The 17,812-nt window shown below is 47.5% G+C and overlaps 1 long non-coding RNA gene across 2 annotated transcripts in view; it reads right to left on the reverse strand.

Annotated features, from left to right (window-relative positions):
• The window catches only part of LOC111841011 (uncharacterized), a 47,854-nt gene that overhangs the window by 12,948 nt on the left and 17,094 nt on the right, over positions 1-17,812 (reverse strand). The gene's annotated exons all lie outside the window — the stretch shown is intronic.

A 17,812-nucleotide genomic window follows, 5' to 3' on the forward strand; every position in this document is an offset into this window, starting at 1 on the left:
TCATGTTATTAAAATGCATGAAAATTCATGGAATGTCGTGGAATTAGATTATATTCCCTTTAATTCCATTTCAAATGATATCTGTGTATCCTAGAGGCTTTTTGTCTTCTTAATTAAAAAAATTTTATTCATGAAAATGGAGTTTCTCTAATGGAGTTTCTACAATCATGCTATCCTGTCATCCACAGTGGAGTCACAGAGCGAGCACCAGGGGTCTGTCCCCAAGCCTGCCCCAACGTTTCTGCAGTTTGACAGGGACGAGCACCAGGGATCTGTCCCCAAGTCTGGGACAATGTTTCTGCAGTTTGATAGGGACGAGCACCAGGGGTCTGTCCCCAAGCCTGCCCCAACGTTTCTGCAGTTTGATAGGGACGAGCACCAGGGGTCTGTCCCCAAGCCTGCCCCAATGTTTCTGCAGTTTGACAGGGACGAGCACCAGGGGTCTGTCCCCAAGCCTGCCCCAACGTTTCTGCAGTTTGACAGGGACGAGCACCAGGGATCTGTCCCCAAGCCTGGGACAATGTTTCTGCAGTTTGACAGGAACGAGCACCAGGGGTCTGTCCCCAAGCCTGGGACAATGTTTCTGCAGTTTGACAGGAACGAGCACCAGGGGTCTGTCCCCAAGCCTGGGACAATGTTTCTGCAGTTTGACAGGAACGAGCACCAGGGGTCTGTCCCCAAGCCTGCCCCAATGTTTCTGCAGTTTGATAGGGACGAGCACCAGGGGTCTGTCACAAAGTCTGGGACAATGTTTCTGCAGTTTGACAGGGACGAGCACCAGGGATCTGTCCCCAAGCCTGCCCCAATGTTTCTGCAGTTTGATAGGGACGAGCACCAGGGGTCTGTCCCCAAGTCTGGGACAATGTTTCTGCAGTTTGATAGGGACGAGCACCAGGGATCTGTCCCCAAGTCTGGCCCAATGTTTCTGCAGTTTGATAGGGACGAGCACCAAGGGTCTGTCCCCAAGTCTGCCCCAATGTTTCTGCAGTTTGACAGGGATTCTGGGAGCCAGCTGCAGTTTTCCGGATGACTCTATATACCATCAACAAATTAAGAAATGCACCAGGTTCATTCCCTCCGAGCTCCACTGCCAATATCCTTAACTACGTAGCCATAAACTCCAAAATGCCCCCCCCCCCGAAAACATACTTGGCAAAGGGTATTTCCCTCTAGCATGCCAGGGGCAATTTTTGGATACGTTAAAGACAGGGGCAAAAGACGGGTCATAATTCATACAGAGGGGCCTTATCATTGGGCAATTATACGTCTTGAATCAATGAGTGACAGGGAAGTTTGGCATTCCGGGGGCCAATCAGCTTTCAGCTGTGCCCCTCTGGTCCCGCCCATGTATACACCAAGGCATGTGCATCCATTACCTGTGAGTGCTTTGCGCTTAAACTCAATTCACTCTACCTGACACCCTGCTCACCCATCCCAGCGAAGTGACAAAGGAATGTAGAAGGTGCTAGTCACATGACCACCCCCCCCCCCCCCCATGAGACATAGGTGTGGTTTGGGGGGTGAAATCAGAGTTACGAGGGGAGGCCTTACTCTTCGATTTGGAATTCAGCAGTGTTGCGGAAGCATGGAGTGTCTGTTCTAATGAGAAAGTATGTTCATTGATGCAAAGAACACAGACACTCGGATTATACATTTCAGAAGGCAGGGGATGGAGATTCATGTAAAAAATATGAACTTGTGAGGGCTGGTCTTCCTTAGACTATTACGACAAGGACCCAAGTCATCACCCTCCCTCCTCAAGGGCCCTACCAGCCGGCCCTCCCATACATTCCACGCCACCTTTAAAAAGATTCACAGAGGCACCCATAGGAGGCGGAACGGGACGGCGAGACAAGCTGGAGGAGAAAGGGTGTCCGAGCAGCACCAAAGCAGCTCAGCAGATCATGTGAGTGAATCTATTCATGTGAGCCAAGCACAGCGCTCTGCAGAGTGTGTGTGTGTGTGTGTGTGTGTGTGTGGGGGTTACATGCATGTGATGAAAACATGTTATTTTGACATTAGGGGACCATTTCAGTCCCCAGAAGGGGAAACTCAATTTTTTTTTAAAATCTGTGACTGTAATCAAGAATCTAAAAATGCCAAAAGTTTTGTATTTGGGTTGGTTACTTATGGTTAAGGTTAGGACTGGGTACGGGTTAAGGTCGTCATCATTGGGATTAGGGTTTTGGCCATAGAAATGAATGGGCAGTCCCCATAAAGATATGAATACAGATGTATGTGTGTCTGTGTGTGTCTGTGTGTGTGTGTGTGTCTGTGTGTGTAAAGCAAGTACACTCCAGCTTTCCTCCCCCCTTTCAAACGCTCCTTTGATTGGTCCCCTCCTCTCCTCCAGTTGGTCTTTTCCCTCATCCCAGCCCCCCTCTACCATCTCCCCCCCCCCCACCACCAACATGTACCCCACCTTGCCACCTTTTCACGCACCCTCCCCCATCTCCTTTCAGTCTGGCTCCGCATGCCGTCTTCCTGCTCGCTCCTCAGAGATACCCCGCTCCCTCGCTCTCAAGCTCGCCCCCCATCCGCCACTCGCCCCCGATCCGCCGCTCGCCCCCCATCCGCCGCTCGCCCCCGATCCGCCGCTCGCCCCTGCTGCCTCCTGAATTCGGCTTGCTGCAGCTTAATTGCGGCAGGCGATGGGGGTGAGAGTAGGTGATCTCTACGTGTCTTCCTGTCTTTTACTCAGCTTCGTTTCAAAAACATTGTCCCTCAAAAAAAAAAAAATATCTTTGGGCACCTCCCTTCTCTAAAGAATAGCATATACTGCCATCTACTGCCACAAATAGGAATTTCATACCATTGCTTTACACGTAGTTTATTGCACCTGTATTTTCTGTCACAGATCAATGTATCTTATTCATAAGCATCTCCTGCACTTTCAATAAGATCAAACTCATTCACAGCGTAACTGTTTGAAAGGCAGACTTTCATTAATATACAAAAAACATCCTTTAAACCTGAACCTGCTGTTCTTATATCAGTATGTGTTATTTTTACTTGGAGATCAGAATTGTCATTCTCAAATGGTGAAGAAAATTCTGGTTTGTTTTCCTCACTGTCTTCATTAAACCACAAGTTCCCTGGAAAATCCTGACTAATTATTTATCAAAATCATTCATCTTTGCCAATCAGGAGAAGAAAGATGGGTGACAGGATTACCCATTTCCTTCTGCACACGAGGTCAGAGTTCAGCCACAGTCAATATGACGGCACACGAACAAATGAGTGCCAAAAAGGTGTGACCTTTGGGAGCTGATTAGGGACCCCCATCAGTTGTGTGGTCCCTTCCTTCCAGGGTTCAAAGAGCAAATGAGAATGACTAGTAGGCCTTGGACCAGACCAAGTTAATGGTTAGCCACAGGGGTGATAAGTAGAGGAAGTGCAAGAAAAATGTAAATTGAGAGATATTTTACCCCATGTACAGGCACTAGAGCTGAGAGTTGAAGACAAGGGCTAGGCTGTTGTTGCCTAGCAGCACATCTGAGGTACAAATGGACCTATAGACCACTGCAGTGTATTTAGAGACCTCACTGCTATTCTTATTGGACCAAGCACATGTCCTCTGCGTGTCACAGCTTACACCCTGCAAATGTGCTCCTGTTTGTGTAACTCCATGCCTCTTCTGCAGGGCCAAACAGCCCCCTTTCTTCATACACAGTGGTCAAGGCCATGTCTGATGGAGTGCTGGATGTCTTCCAGCCTGTGATTGGATGCACTGAGCCTTTACCAGGGCTGTACCTCTATGTATAATATTGCAGTGTACAAGTTGGCAAAGTGCAAAGTTCCAGCTCCAGTCTGCACTGCATTTCAGATCCGGAACGTGGAGATCCCTTTACAAAATGCCTGCAGTGCAAACTTCCAGCTCCAGTCTGCACTGCTTTCAGATCCGGAACGTGGAGATCCCTTTACAAAATGCCTGCAGTGCAAACTTCCAGCTCCAGTCTGCACTGCATTTCAGATCCGGAAAGTGGAGATCCCTTTACAAAATGCCTGCAGTGCAAACTTCCAGCTCCAGTCTGCACTGCATTTCAGATCCGGAAAGTGGAGATCCCTTTACAAAATGCCGGCAGTGCAAACGCTGAACCGGGGGCTGAATCTCAATGCCAAAAACACAAAGACCGTACTTGTGGTCTTGGCAAGACTGGTCTTGCTGACTTGCCTTCCAAGAATCAATCGTGGGATTGGTCTCCTTCGGTGAGGATGCAACCGATGTATCCTTGATATCTTGGGACGAAGAAAGACCAACATCCTGGGATTTTTACTGTCCTCTGTACTTCTGTTCTTAGTATTGGAACTGGTCTTTGGTAATGGAAAAAGATGTAAAACGGGTACGCGAGAACACCAGTACAGTCAAGTACGCATATTAAGATTCACCCCTTGGCTTCCCAGCCGTTTCCATTAATGCAAAATCTTAACACAGTTTCCTGTTGCGAAACTGCTCCATTGTCCACCAGTCCTTCGTAAATATAGCAGTATTCGGATGCTCTAAAAGATTCATCTCTCTGACGTGGGGAATTCGCAGGGAACGGGGGTTACCTATCGGTTCTGATTTCCCAAGGGACTGGGAACAATCCAACAAGAAAAACCACAGTTTCGGCAACAGGAAACTAAAATAGCTCATGTTGACTGTCGGGGCCCCCAGCTTTTCATTCACAATCGAGGTGAAAGAGATGCACACTTACAAGTCAAGAGGGTGAGTATGATTATTACAAGGAACTGCAACGGCAATGCTGATTACCTGACTCTCTTCCACCCTTAGACAGAGAATTGACCCCTTTCTGACAGATTCAGAACCACAAAGAAAGAAACATCAAAGAGGCTAAAATAAAGAACATATTCCCTTTATGGACAACACGTTTGTGAGCTGTAGTTGCAGGAAACAACAAAAAACAAACATAAAAAAAGGTTTAGTAGCTGTTTTGATAGAGGAAGATGATCTCAGTGTTCAAAGCGAATACAACAACCCACAATAAAGAAAATACGTGAAACTGTCTTCTGTATAAGGCTTCATCACGGATGAAATTGCTCCAAAAAGGTCACGACATGACATTTAAGAGGAAAACCATTTAAACCAGACGCTTTCCCATGCTATTGCTAAATAGTGACTCTGTTGGGTGGCCACTTCATCAGTGCTGTTGGGCTGAGAGGAACTAATCAATTTCATCGAGCTGCTCTTAATTTCACATGCATCATTTCAACACAGGGTCAACAACACAGGAGCAGCCTTGCTTTTTGGGCGTTTTTTTCCCTGTTTTTTCTCGTCCTGCCATAGTACTGAATTGTGTAGGACTTTTTGCTTGGACTGAGAGGACGGGCTCGAGGTGTAGACTGTCCATTGGGAAGATCCGGAATTTTCCTGGTGGGCCTGTTATTAGGGCTGGCCTCTTTTCCGACCCCAGCATTATGTACCCTAAATACCAGTGGTGCCCAACCCATCGGTCAATCATCTTGGTGTTTTTCCAGGTCGATAACAGGAGATGATTAATGGGTAATGAGATCTGTGAAATATACCAAGGGGACCTCCACGTTCGGCAGCAAAATTCCGGCCTGCTTTTTGCTGGCAGTCCACCCCTGACGGGCTCCGTGGCCAGCAGCTAGTTAAGCGGCTGTTTGTCAGCCACCGAGGAAGTGATGTCACAGTCCCATGCTGGACGAGAAAAACGGTATGAGGAAGCGCTTGCAGAAAGCGGGGCAGGAAGGCGATGTGATCACAGGTGGGTCTGCAGAAACATCCGGCATAGCTGGGCGTTTTAGAAGACAGGAACAGACAGACATGGTGGGACTTTCTGCAAGGCACAAGAGCTTGTAGCTACAAGGGCTGGGATCATATCTGACAGCAGTAATCTGGCCGTAGGGGTAAGATATACTGACTGAAATCTGGTGCAAGCCAGAGCCCGTCATGGTGTGAAGTCCGCGCCTTTCAACGCCATCACACATGGAGGAAATCTAACCAGGGGCATACAGGGGTGAGGCCACAGGCGAAAGCTGATTGGCTCCCAGAGAGCCCCCTCACCAGTCACTGAACAATTCAAAACACATCACTGGGTAATGATAAGGTTGGCTTCTTTGTCATGAAACAAGGCAGTTCGGGCGCGAGAACGAGGCATGGTGCAGCCACCAATGGTGAACAACCCACTTTCGGCTCAAAGGACAAATGGGGTTTATTAACTGAACTAAAAAACACAAGAAAACACTAAAAAAACAAAGGACCTCGATGGGTTAAAAGTAAATGGGGATAAACAAGACTAATTACAAACGGGGCAGGTAAGCAGAACATACATCTAACACCAAACATTAACAATTGCAATCAACAGAAGATTCAAAATCAACGAACCACTGAAGAACTAAACTGAGGAACTAAACTGGATAACAAGACTAACACAGGACAGGTGAGACTAATTAACAAAGACTGGGAAAACAGGCCAAAGACGAAACTAATAATTAAATCAAGGGACTGGGAGGGGAAAACTAAGGCAGACAGAAACAAGGAAACACAATCTAACACGGGGGAGTGAGAAAGACGGGTAAAACACAGGGGGAGTGAGAAAGACGGGTAAAACACGGGGGAATGAGAAAGACGGGTAAAACACAGGGGGAATGAGAAAGACGGGTAAAACACGGGGGAATGAGAAAGACGGGTAAAACACGGGGGGAATGAGAAAGACGGGTAAAACACGGGGGGAATGAGAAAGACGGGTAAAACACGGGGGGAATGAGAAAGACGGGTAAAACACGGGGGGAATGAGAAAGACGGGTAAAACACGGGGGGAATGAGAAAGACGGGTAAAACACAGGGGGAGTGAGAAAGACGGGTAAAACACGGGGGAATGAGAAAGACGGGTAAAACACGGGGGAATGAGAAAGACGGGTAAAACACAGGGGGAATGAGAAAGACGGGTAAAACACAGGAGGAATGAGAAGGACGGGTAAAACACAGGGGGAATGAGAAAGACGGGTAAAACACAGGAGGAATGAGAAGGACGGGTAAAACACAGGGGGAATGAGAAGGACGGGTAAAACACAGGGGGAATGAGAAGGACGGGTAAAACACAGGGGGAATGAGAAGGATGGGTAAAACACAGGGGGAATGAGAAAGACGGGTAAAACACAGGGGAATGAGGAAGACGGGTAAAACACAGGGGGAGTGAGAAAGACGGGTAAAACACGGGGGAATGAGAAAGACGGGTAAAACACAGGGGGAGTGAGAAAGACGGGTAAAACACGGGGGAATGAGAAAGACGGGTAAAACACGGGGGAATGAGAAAGACGGGTAAAACACGGGGGAATGAGAAAGACGGGTAAAACACAGGGGGAATGAGAAAGACGGGTAAAACACAGGAGGAATGAGAAGGACGGGTAAAACACAGGGGGAATGAGAAAGACGGGTAAAACACAGGAGGAATGAGAAGGACGGGTAAAACACAGGGGGAATGAGAAGGACGGGTAAAACACAGGGGGAATGAGAAGGACGGGTAAAACACAGGGGGAATGAGAAGGATGGGTAAAACACAGGGGGAATGAGAAAGACGGGTAAAACACAGGGGAATGAGGAAGACGGGTAAAACACAGGGGGAATGAGGAAGACGGGTAAAACACAGGGGAATGAGGAAGACGGGTAAAACACAGGGGGAATGAGAAGGACGGGTAAAACACAGGGGGAATGAGAAAGACGGGTAAAACCAGAGCACAAAGCAAGAAACCAAAAACAGAAAACAAACCACAAAATCACAGTAACTAGAAAATCTGATGATACCAATGAAACACTAGGGAACAATACAAAGACAGAGGGGGTGGAATTCAGTCACAAGGCAGAGGGGGTCACAGACAACCGCATGCTCAACCAGCTGAGCCATGCAGCCGACAGGGAGCTGGGGAAAACACAGACTGACAACAGGAGCTGACCCTGACACTCTTATTATGAATTATGCCCCCTGTTGTGCTCCCTACCTTAAAAAAAATTCCTAGATTTGCCCACATCAACCACCAGCTAACTGGGAACGGAGTGCCGCCATTATGTCTCTGGGGGCAACCAATCAGAGGAGGGAAGGCAGGGTCCATAGCTCTGCTTGGGGGGGGGTCCACGAGTCTCTCCTAGCACCTCTAATGGGGAGGAGCAAGGGGGGGGGGGATGTTGGTGAGCATAGCCCAGTGGACGTAGGTAAAGTCTACAGCAAAATTTCATGAGAGAACAAAGGTAAAGCGCAGAAAAAAGACGAGAATGACCAGGCTGGGTCAGAGAAATAAAGCTGAAAGCGGACAGCTGAGACAAGCCCTGCAGGCCTGGTCTGTAGAGAGGGCCAAGAGACATCAGATCCTGCCAATGCACCATCTCCCCCAGCCGCACACCCCCCCACGGCATTTGATAGAGCTCCAGGTAAGTACCACTGGTCTGAAACTCTAAAATGGACTGCAGCACTATAAATACTCCCAACAGTTATTGATTAAATGCTTTGTCCCAGTAATGAAAGTGATAAATCTATTGCTAAAAAGACATATGTGCGGCTTCCAAATGGACCGGAATTATCTTAAAAAACAGAGGAGATGTTAAAGGTATGCAGATGCCGAGGCGCATATGTCTGTTTCTGCAAAACAATTACACATCACATCATTTCCTTGTCAGTCACACAGCGCATTCGTTGATCACATCCTGTCTGCTGCGACTTTAACTGAGAGATCGGCAATGGCTCAGGGACGCTGAACTGATGGTCACCTAATCCGCCACATATCACTTACAGGGCTCCAGGATCTTTTTTTATCAAAAGGTGTCTTTGGGGAGATCCTCGGCGAAGACGAGGTCGCGGCCCAAGTCAGTGGGAGTCACATCAACGCCCCCCCACTGTCGCGGCCGGAGAGGATGACTTCACACCGGTGAGTCCCGTGATTAATCCAGCAGAGACAGGCAGGCTTCCGGAAGGACGGCAGTGACGGGACGACGGGGGATGAGTTTGATATATTTATTGTACAGCCAGCTTTAACCAAAATGACATGCAGCTAAGAATGCAGAATCAGCCAGTCCAGGGAGCAAATGGGGGTTAAGGGTCTTGCTCAAGGGTGAAGACACACTGCCGGCCCAGGAATCTGAGCCAGTGACCTTCAGATCACACTTCCAGCATCCTAACCCCCTGAGCCACACACTGGCCCCCCCACTGCAGCAAGTGCCACCACAGAGTGAAGCAGCACAAGCTCATATTCTGAGCCACAACGGCATACAATGTATGGATTTATACTATCAACAAGGGCATTTTTCAGCAACCCCTGTAACGAGACCGTTACGCAACGCGGGGTCTGCTGCTCTCTGATACTGACACGATGTTGAGCAAGAAGCCACAGTGATGTATGGCTGTGATTACCCCACACCAGGTCCCACAGACGGATTACTCCTTAGAGGACGTGGGAGGCATTTGTGTTGGTAAAAGGGATTACGGGGCTGGCAGACGGAGAACGGAGATGCTCATTCGTCGCCAGCCTCACTGGGAGTTTCTGACAAGACAGGAGACTCTCTTTGCACTAGCCCAGTAACCCCTGCCCCCTCGATTGGATATCTGTTGGTCTAACATGCATTTAGCCCCAAGCAGCCTGAATATCAAAGAGAACCCACCACCCAACCCACCCACCCACCACCAGCGTTCTCCCCAGGGATGTAAAACATCCGTCACCAAAAGCAGGGGGTCACCTTCACCCCAGGAAGATGCAAAAAGGACAGAATTACCTACTGTGTGTTTGGTGAGAAGAGCTGCAATCCCAGAAGCCTTTGGTTTTTTTTTTTTTTTTGGAAACGCATTACCTCACCGACCGAGATCTAACGTTACAGCAGAACTGCAGAGAGGCGGCGTCAGGAGCTGGGATGGGTGACAGGGAGACAGAAAAAGTGTGCGTGTCTTCTGTGTGCCTCTGCATGTCTACAGTGTGTGTATGTGTCTTCTGTGTGCGTCTGCATGTCTACAGTGTGTGTGTGTGTGTCTTCTGTGTGCGTCTGCATGTCTACAGTGTGTGTGTGTGTCTTCTGTGTGCGTCTGCATGTCTACAGTGTGTGTGTGTGTCTTCTGTGTGCCTCTGCATGTCTACAGTATGTGTGCGTGTCTTCTGTGTGCGTCTGCATGTCTACAGTGTGTGTGTCTTCTGTGTGCGTCTGCATGTCTATGTGTGTGTGTCTTCTGTGTGCGTCTGCATGTCTACAGTGTGTGTGTCTTCTGTGTGCGTCTGCATGTCTACAGTGTGTGTGTCTTCTGTGTGCGTCTGCATGTCCACAGTGTGTGTGTCTTCTGTGTGCGTCTGCATGTCTACAGTATGTGTGTGTGTCTTCTGTGTGCGTCTGCATGTCTACAGTGTGTGTGTCTTCTGTGTGCGTCTGCATGTCTACAGTATGTGTGTGTCTTCTGTGTGCGTCTGCATGTCTACAGTATGTGTGTGTCTTCTGTGTGCGTCTGCATGTCTACAGTATGTGTGTGTGTCTTCTGTGTGCGTCTGCATGTCTATGTGTGTGTGTCTTCTGTGTGCGTCTGCATGTCTATGTGTGTGTGTCTTCTGTGTGCGTCTGCATGTCTATGTGTCTTCTGTGTGCGTCTGCATGTCTATGTGTCTTCTGTGTGCGTCTGCATGTCTATAAGTGTGTGTGTCTTCTGTGTGCGTCTGCATGTCTATGTGTGTGTGTGTCTTCTGTGTGCGTCTGCATGTCTATGTGTGTGTGTCTTCTGTGTGCGTCTGCATGTCTATGTGTGTGTGTCTTCTGTGTGCGTCTGCATGTCTATGTGTGTGTGTCTTCTGTGTGCGTCTGCATGTCTGTGTGTGTGTCTTCTGTGTGCGTCTGCATGTCTATGTGTGTGTGTCTTCTGTGTGCGTCTGCATGTCTATGTGTGTGTGTCTTCTTACGCATCTCTGTATGTGTGTGCTTGTTTCTGCATGTGTGCATGTGTCACTCTGTATGCGCATGTGTGCACTTATGCATGTCTGTCTGCATGCGTGTGTGTCTCTGTGTGCGTGTGTGTCTCTGTGTGCGTGTGTGTCCCCGTATCTGCTTATGCGTGTCTCTGTATATGTGTGTGTTTCTGTGTATGTCTGCATGTCCTTGCATGCGCGCCTGTTACCCCCGGAGCGATAACTCCATCCGCAGATGCCTCCTCGGTATTTGCGATAACACAATTTATACAGTTCAGGAGGTTCAGGTCTTATCGAGGAGCCGGGTGGCCCCCCTACAACTCTGGGTGTCTGTCTGTGTGTGTGTGTGTGTGTGTCTGTGTGTGTGTGTGTCTGTGTGTCTGTCTGTGTCTGTGTGTCTGTGTGTCTGTGTGTGTGTGGGTGTCTCTGTGTGGGTGTCTCTGTGTGTGTCTGTGTGGGTGTGTGTGTGTGTGTGTCTGTGTGTGTGTGTGTGTGTGTGTCTGTGTGTGTGTGTGCGTGCGCCCATACCAGGCCCTACTGCCCCCAGACCACTCTCCTCTTACCGACTGATGCGAGGAAGTGAGATTATTCACGGATACACATTACAGCTGCTTAGAAAAGCCTTATCCAAAGGAGATGATTATCCACGCAAGATGATTCTCCCCATTTCAGCAGCTGCATTCTCACCTACAGTGATTTTGATTCTCAGGTACAATGGTAAAAGCCTACAAGCATATTTTGATGAAAGGTCCAATTGCGTACCCACTACTCCCCCCCACATGTGCTCCTGTTGAGTGGGGGGGGGGGCATATATAACAGGGAGCAGCCCAGTCATCCTGGATCAGGCACAAGTAGAGGAGGAAACATTTTTAAATGGGCCAAGACCCAAAGAGGTAAGAGTAACAGACACTGAGCCAGAATTAGACCTAAATTAAATTTCCATAAAGCGATGAATTATTCTCAGTATAATTAATACTCAAAGCACCGATCTTTTTTTAAAAAAAATCCTGGTTAGGCACTAATATAGTTCATAGTCATCTGAAGATAGATTCCTTGCCCTGGAGGTAGATTTCTCAGTCCACCAGGAACACATGTATGAAGAAAAAGTTTGGTCATCTGTGTTGTCTGTGTTTTACAGTCATGAGAGAAGAACTATTTTTACCTTCAAATGGCAAATTGTTCTTTGCCACCTCGCTCTACCACCAGGTAATTACAAAACAGTAAGTATATATAGTTGGGGACAATAAAAGTTTCACCAGTCCAGTTCAGATCTTCCAGACGGTGTTGTCCCTAAAGATGCAAATATGTTCTGAAACTGCACGTTCATATTCCTCTTTCTGAACGGCAGATGAATGATGGATCAACAGCTACTCACTCGGAGAGAAGCTCCGAAAAATGGTTCCGAAGCTATAGACATGGACTAACACCCCCCGCCCATTTTGTTTTTTTAACCACTCACACCTTTTGGAAATAGAAGAGGCCACTGTGATAATTAATACATACTGACTGCCACGGTCACACCGCCTTCCACCCGCCGTGTGTGGCTCAGCCAGGCGACCTCAGGCTGACCTTGGGCTCGGTGGTTGTCGCTGGCTTGCCTCCGCGTCGCCCTGCACGGCTCCTCCTGGCAGGGAGGGGGCGCCAAGCTGTAAAACCCGACGTGATGGCAGGAGCTTCCTCTCACTCTCTATAAATGACAAACTAGAGGCCCAAGTAAATCCACAATACAGAAAAAGGTCAACTTGGTCAATGCTGCAGCAATGGAATTTTTAAGAGGGATGTTTGATAAGGCGTTTTTATAATAGCCTGTATATTTCACCTTTATCCATCAATCCATCCATATTCCAAGCAATATAGGGTAATGGGGACCATGGAACCTATTCCAGGAAGTACACTGGCACACAGCAGCACACCTCAGATGAGATGCCAGTCCATAGCAGGGCATATATTTATTATTGTCATTATTTTTAGCAGACTGGGAAGGGGTTAAAGACCTCGGGGATCATATCCTGAAGAATTACAGTTCATTTATCAGGGAAGGTCCAGTTTAAAGTGAAGCACATAAGCAGAAGATCAGAAAGACTGCAGCAGAAGATCAGAAAGACTGCAGGCTCCGGTCGGATCTCACCAAGAGCCCCTCCCACACAGAGCAGATCAGCTGGCTCCCGAATCTGCGGGGATACTGAAGCACTCCGGGTCCCGAATTGTTTTAAAGTCGCCACCATTGACCCAGTCCTCAAGAAAGATAATATCACAGGGATTAACGAATGCAGGGCAAGAGCTCCGACATCGGTGACCATGAAAACCTTGGCAGGACTGAAGCTGCCAGCTGCCACACCTCCCATTCTGGAAGCTCCGCAGTCTTCATTCAGTGCGTCTCTCTGTTAGCTAAGCAGTACCTTCACCACATCCTCTGGCATTGGGATCCCAGCACCAATGTTAGCAGGATCCTGTTTGAGGACTCCAGCCCTGCCTTCAACTGTCCCAGATCTGCTCCACAGCCAGCTAGTCCAGCTGGCCAGACATATCCCCCCTCCCTGGCAGACGTCAGCGTGCAACTGACTTACTAACAGGGAAGGGACAGAATGTGAGGCTGGGACCCCCACCTGTCAGATTCCCACCTAGGGCCCTGTTCTCTCTCCCCTCCTGTTCTCTCCTCACACAGACGACAGCAAGTTTAAACACAAACCCACGAAAATCCTAAAACATGCAAATGGTGCAGTGATGAGACCTTCTACTGAAGAGAGGTTGATGATCTTGTAGATGGTGCAGTCATTACAACCTCAAGCTCAACACTATTAAAATTGTGGAAATGGTAATGGACTTCCAAAGACATCCCGCATGCCTCCCCATGGAAGTCAATGGCCAGACTTCTGTGGTTGAGTCATTCAAAACTTCACAGACTACCAACACTTTGAAGTGAGACATTTGCATCACCCCCATCGTCAGGAAAGCTCAGCAGAGATCGTTCTTTATGCGCCAGCCCAGGAAGCTGAACATCTCATTTCCCATCATCTGTCACCGCCTGGTTCCCCTCCACCTCGCCCCGCTGTGGCAGGTGGTCTGCTCCACTGGCTGTCGGAGACCATCTATGAAAGACCTCGGCTGCCAGGCTGAAGAAGCGAGCTGGCCATCCACGCCAGCAGGCACCTCCTCGCCAAACTGCCCTTCTGAAGTCCAGTGCTGCTCAGACAACATGCCGTCTGCTCTACTCCTCAGCTGAAGCTCTCTGGCTCCTCAACAAACTCAGCTAGGCATGAATCCCCACTTAGAACTTTCCTTCCCTAATTCACACCACATCCGTTCGGTTCTGTCCTGGGGTGCACTGATTCCGCAGCATCGATGTCGTTTTTGTTGTACTGTTTATGCTGCTACTTTGGGTGATACTTGTTTTGTTTGCACTATGCTGCACTGCACTACTGCTGTGTGCATTGTGTTGTATAGTTACTTGCCTGACAGTTATTCTTAAACCTTCATCTTGTTGAATTTGCCCATATTGCATGCTGTATATTTGTTTAGATTATTGTATTACATCTATATACAGCTATTGTCAAGTTCTTGTCTAGCACCAAACGAAACCAATTCCTTTGTGTTCCACATACTGTACAGGCAATAAAGAGCACTGGGAATTATGTCGCTCAGTTACACCATTACATAAATAGGTAGAACTTGTCAGTCATTTTCAATAAAATCATCAACTTAGAAATTAAGTCAATAGATTATCCATCTTATTTTAAGTCACACTCTTTTTAAAAGAAAATAGAAATTTTAAGGCTAAGTATGAGCAGAATGTCAAAATTACTCAGAAACCGCAAAGCTGAAACTAACCCCTTACAAAGCAACTAACACAACATAAAACAATTCAGCCACTGCACATGCAGAAAGTGAGTGTTCTGTTAGTCTGATAAAATATCAGTATATGAGCTACAGAAACAGGAACACAGCGCATGGGCCTCGTGAAAATATCATCATACAGAACGACTCCTTTTCACATTTGTATTCAGTTTTATTGAGAAATATTGTCCTCTGCCACATGCAAGTTGGAAACGCAGATTTTGCTCTCCCCGTTTCACCATGGCAACGGTGACGATCTGCACTGGCACAATTCTGCGGCGTGTGTGCACCCGCAAAGGTCCGCGCGCTTCCAACACAGCCTGCCGTCTCTCGTGGCTCCCACTACTTCCTGTCACATGGGACTCACCACCCCCCACCCTGCCCACTCGCCCCTTCCCCCGAGTTTGCATAAGTCTATGCAAATGAACACCTTATTCTGTCAAGAGACCAGACAAACGAGCGAGTGAAAATCACGCTGGGCCACCTCAGACACTCTCCTCCAAGGCCAGCCCACCTCCCTCTCCTGCCTGATATTGGGCCGGAGTGATTGACATCATAATGGGCTCCACTAAAATGTGATAACGGGGTAATTAGAATTTAATCATTCCCTTTCCCCTTTTCCTCTAGGCCAAATGAATAAACATGACTTTGTACAAGACTATGACTGGTTATACTAAGGTGATAAGCCTTCTCGCTGTTTGCGCATAATTATGTGTGTAATGTACAACCTTTCACAAAGCCAAATAACCTCATGCAAAGAAATTGACATATTCAGTCAAATTACTATGGCATAATTGGGATAATCCCACGTAACACATTCTACCTCGTTAAGGCCGCCCTGCGCTCCTTTCAGATTACAGCCTCACTCCAGCATGCTCAGCTAGCGTCAGATGTTTGCGAATAGCCATGGACATCTCTTGCAGGGGAAAACTCCTAAAGAATTCCTTCAGATCTTCCGAAGGCTTACCAAGAGCATGTCTGGTGTGAATGCCAAGTGTAGCAACAAACAGGATGTTCTACTTTGGAGCCAACAATGTCGAGGGGTCCCACACTTCGTTACATTAGCCTCTGAAATCCAGCCCAACAACCTGCTCAGAATCTGAACATTGCCACAGTATCTATTTTCTGTACACACGCTGCTTTGAAGCCAAAGGACGGGCCCTATTCAGTCACATACCGTGGTAGATATTCTAATCAAAACATTTAGCTAGCAGTCCTGTTTTCACGATGCACAGACATCCCAGCTCTGTAGAGGTCCGACATTGTTTATGTGATATTGAGACCCGGGGCAGACCCGCGATATTGCTGTTCATCTCGGGAGATTCTCTCTCGGGGATGAATGTACGGAATAAATTCCGGCTGTGTCGCTACGCGGACTCAGCAACACAAAACAAATGCCCACAATATCTTTCGCACCTCCGATCATATTACAGCTGCTTGGGGCACAGGACTGCTCATAACAGACTAGAGGGTGTGGGGGGGGGCGGTGTGGAGGTAAATAAAAAGCCCTGAGATGGGTGCTTGTGTTTTACTGGGCAGTAAACCATCAGTTCACTGTGGGTCAAAGCTGTTCAACATCGAGGGACTAATACCCCCATGGGGGTAACTGGAGACTGTGGCCCCAAAAGTACAAAGAACATTAATGTCTAACGAGCTCCACTGGTACAATAAAAGACTTGGAGGGAAAGAGTCTGCACATGAAACTACCTCCCAGTGTTCACCGGAGAGGTGCAGAGCAGCCTATGAGTCCTCATTCCTTTAATTTCAAGTAAGTCATCAAAATGTCACAGCTTTCGAGATCGTTGTGGGCACTGTATCCCACTCCTTGCCGTAGTGAGCTAACTCATCATAGCTAACTAATTGCTAGCAAATGAGATGGGCAAATTCAATAAGAAACAGCTGGAGCATGACAAATGTTACAGCGTAATGAAGAACAAGGTGGATCCGGTGCTGCAAACGCGTGGCGCTGGTCTGGTGAGATTTGTCTTTGTACTGCTGTGCTGGCAGATTTCTCTGATGAGGTGCACTATAAAATTCCATTAAACTGTCTATCTTTAGAAAGGTTTCAATAGAGTATTAAAATACCTTAAATTTCAAGTTCAAAAGAGCACAGATATCTTAGGTTTAGAAGCCCTGACGGAGACAGGAGACAAGCCTGGGCAATCAATTGTCTAATACAGGCCAACGGGTCTGCAGAAACGGCCATCGACTTGTCAGTGGAAACATCTGGCAGTAGTTCAAGCTGATGCTTGTAACATGGAACCTCAATCCTTGCTTTGGCCGATAAAAATTATTTTGAGCATAATTTCAATGTGGGGGGGATGTTACAGAGCGGTCAAACCATAGTCCAAGATAACAAAAACGAAAAATATATAGGCAGGTGGTTTTCTGCTTAAGCAACGAAATACGAGACATTTATCAATCTAATTTAAAGCAAATAAATCCCCACGACCTGATGTGTAAGTACGTTTGTAAATGAAACAAATAAGTAGGGCATAGAAGGAGAAAAGCGGGCCTTGGCAACAGCAACTGTGAAGAACACTGTTGCTATGGAAATGTTGGAGTAGCTGAGATCAATAGTGAGCTCACAGGCAAGATATTCAACGTGAGATGATGGCCATTCGCTTTGGCCCATGGTGCCCTTGAAATATGGTCCTGGCAAGGGCACAGAAGTACCCTTTTTCTGTGGATGGCCAGCAGAATGTTTTTGTGAGTGTGAGGCCACATCTGAAGCTTCCCGTGTGGCCATTATCATGTCTGTGAATCTCTTGGAGAGCAATATGGAGAGCTACACCATACCATGCAATACTATGTACCGGGAAAGTTAAAGGATAAGTCAAGGACACAGAGGCTACTTCAAAAAGCAACACCACCATCACAAATACTGGAATTAAGGAAAATGATATGTAAACAGGCAGGAATAAAAGAGAATTTATGTAGAAGACAGCCAAGGGCAATATTAAGGGCCTGGTTTTGAAACAAAGAAGGTTTTTGAAAGGTCAGATCCTTAAAGGTGTCGGTGTCTTTCAAACAATGAAATGAAGTGAAGAAGAATCCACAAAGCAGAATTTATAGAGCAATTCGACAT

Source organism: Paramormyrops kingsleyae, chromosome 21 (assembly GCF_048594095.1).
Source record: "Paramormyrops kingsleyae isolate MSU_618 chromosome 21, PKINGS_0.4, whole genome shotgun sequence".
NCBI classification, from domain to species: domain Eukaryota; kingdom Metazoa; phylum Chordata; class Actinopteri; order Osteoglossiformes; family Mormyridae; genus Paramormyrops; species Paramormyrops kingsleyae.